Consider the following 3,078-nt stretch of genomic DNA (forward strand, 5'->3'; position numbering starts at 1 on the left):
TACATCTCTGAAATATGGATGGCGCACCACAAAGACCAAAAGAAACTCGTCTGAAGACGAAAGTACCAAATGGACAAGTGAAGGTAGTTTTCTCCTGTTCTTCTGGAGCGATACAAATTTGATTATAACCCTCCAGAAGATAATAATACTCGTGACCAGCCAACCTGTCGAGCATCTGATCAATAAAAGGCAAAGGGAAGTGATCCTTCCTAGTGGGTTTGTTCAGTTTCCTATAGTCCATGCAAACTCTCCACCCCGTGAATGTTCTATTAGGAATAAGCTCATTTTTCTCATTTGCTACCACAGTAATTCCACCTTTCTTTGGTACACATTGAACCGGGCTTACCCATGAACTGTCAGAAATAGGGTAAATGATGCCTGCATCTAGCCACTTAAGAATTTCCTTCTTCACTACCTCCTTCATGATCGGATTAAGTCTTCTTTGCTGCTCGACCGTAGGCTTGCTACCTTCCTCTAGCAGAATTTTATGCATGTAATAAGAAGGGCTGATTCCCTTGATATCTGCTATAGTCCATCCAATCGCCAATTTGAACTCTCTCAGAATCCTCAAAAGCTTTTCCTCATCACTACATGAAAGGTCAGATGCAATAATAACAGACAGAGTAGATGCATCACCTAAAAATGCATAACTCAAATGCTCAGGTAAAGGATTAAGCTCAAGAGTGGGAGCTTCCTCAATATATGGCTTGAGTCGTTTATGAGCTTTGTTCAATTCCTCCATTCCAAGAGATTCAAAAGGCATATCAATCTTCCTCTTCTAGGGAAAAGCATTTAAATATTGCAATTGTTCTTCACCTTCGGCATCTTCACTATCTGAATTCCCCAACAAGGCTTTTTCTAAGGCATCGGACCTTAGCAATTGGTCAAGTTCCGATGTCACCGCCGAATCAACCAACTCCACTTTTAAGCACTCCTCATTATCAGTAGGAAATTTCATAGCGTTGAACACATTAAAAGTAACATCCTGATCCAAAACTCGCATTGTGAGCTCACCCTTATGCACATCTATCAAGGTTCGGCCAGTTGCCAAGAAAGGTCTTCCCAAGATTATGGGAATCTTCTTATCCTCCTCAAAATCAAGAATTACAAAATTAGCAGGAAAGATGAGTTTATCAACCTTGATCAAGACATCCTCCACAATACATCGCGGATATGTAATAGAACGGTCGGCTAATTGCAAGGTCATATAAGTCAATTTAGGATCAGGTAAGTCCAACTGCTTGAAGATTGACAAAGGCATAAGATTGATGCTAGCTCCCAAGTCACATAAGCATATGTCAAAAGACACTTTTCCAATAGTATATGAAATAGTGAAGCTTCTTGGATCCTTAAGCTTCGGAAGTAACTTCTGTTGCAGCACAACACTGCATTCCTCCGTGTGAGCAACAGTCTCTAAATCATCTAGCTTTACCTTTTGAGAGAGAATACCTTTCATCAACTTTGCATAATTAGGCACCTGCTCAAGAGCCTCAACGAATGGTATGTTGATATGAAGTTTCTTGAACACCTCCAAAAACTTCTCAAGTTGCTTGTCCAGCTTTTTCTTCTGCAACCGCTTAGGAAAAGGCGGTAGATGATAGATCTGTTTCTCCCCTGTATTACCCTCAAGAGGAGTGTGCTCAACAGTAGTCTTCCTTGGTTCCACTTCTTCATCCTGTTGCTCTACTTTTTTCTCAGCCCCAGCTTCTTCAGTCAACTCTTGAGTTTGTTCAGGATTCGCAACCTTTCCAAACCTTAATGTGATTTCATTTACCTGCTCCTTAGCTTCCCTCTTTCCTGGCACTTCGGTGTAACTAGGTAATGTACCAGGCTGACGATTTAGCAAGGCATTGGCAATTTGCCCAATTTGATTTTTCAAGGTCTTTATAGAAAAAGCTTGACTTTTGCACATAAGCTTCAACTCCTCTAATTCAGATTTTTCATTAGCTTGTTACCGCTGGAGTTGTTTTCTTGGTGCATACTGCGGTTGCTGAAAATCAGGGGGTTGTACTGCTTAGCTGGATACTGCTGATAAGGTTGTTGAACCTCATTCTGAGTGTTGTTCCAGCTGAAATTAAGATGATTTCGGTTGTTGGGATGATAGGTGGCTGCACTGGTTGTTGCGATCGCTGGAAGTTGCTCACGAATTAAGCTAATTCACTAGAAATGGCGCACTAATCAGTCTCATGGGAACCAGCACAAAGCTCACAGACACTAGTGATTTGATTAACTCCATAATTAGCCAAAGTGTCTACCTTCATCATCAAAGCCTTAAGTTGGGCAGCGATAGCAGTTGCTGCGTCCAACTCCAGAATTCCTGCGACTTTTCCCTGAGTCAGCCTCTGGGAAGGAATCTGGTACTCATTAGCAGCCATCAGTTCAATAAGTTCATAAGCTTCATCGTAGCTCTTAGCTCACAAAGCTCCTCCTGATGCTGCATCCAACATGGCTCTAGAAGTAGCACCCAATCCATTATTAAAATAGTTGATAATCATCCAATCAGGCATGCCGTGGTGTGGGAACTTCCTTAGCATCTCCTTATATCGATCCCAAGCCTCACACAGAGATTCTCCTATTTGCTGAGCAAAATGGGTAAGAGCATTACTGATTGCAGCAGTTTTCGCCATGGGGAAGAATTTAGTGAGAAACTTTTACGCAAGATCCTCCCAAGTGGTGATAGACCCTGCTAGTAGAGAGTGTAACCAGCACTTAGCTTTTTCCCTCAGAGAAAATGGGAAGAGGCGTAGCATTGATAGCATCTTCAGTCACATCATTGAACTTAAAAGTGTCACAGATCTCGATGAAATCCCTGATGTGCATGTTGGGATCTTCACTAGGAGAACCCCCAAACTGAACTGAGTTATGTATCATCTGAATCGTACTTGACTTGATCTTAAAAGTGCTAGCCCTGATGGCTAGTCTGATGATGCTTGACTGAATGTCATTAATCTTAGGCTGAGAATAATCCATCAAAGCATTAGGATTTTCCGATTGATCACCCATCTCTACTAAAGCTGGTTCTTCAACTTTCTCTTCTTCTTCTACCTTCTTTTCTTCCTCGAAAACTTCCTTACAAAC

The 3,078-nt window shown here is 41.7% G+C and overlaps 1 non-coding gene across 1 annotated transcript; it reads left to right on the top strand.

The window, feature by feature from the left end:
* The first annotated feature begins 2,505 nt into the window (after positions 1-2,505).
* Positions 2,506-2,612, top strand: LOC141682975 (small nucleolar RNA R71). The gene has a single exon (XR_012560029.1). It is a non-coding gene; the product is annotated as a small nucleolar RNA R71 (small nucleolar RNA).
* Positions 2,613-3,078: the final 466 nt, after the last annotated feature.

This window comes from Apium graveolens, chromosome 1, assembly GCF_009905375.1.
Source record: "Apium graveolens cultivar Ventura chromosome 1, ASM990537v1, whole genome shotgun sequence".
In the NCBI taxonomy this organism is placed as follows: Eukaryota; Viridiplantae; Streptophyta; class Magnoliopsida; order Apiales; family Apiaceae; genus Apium; species Apium graveolens.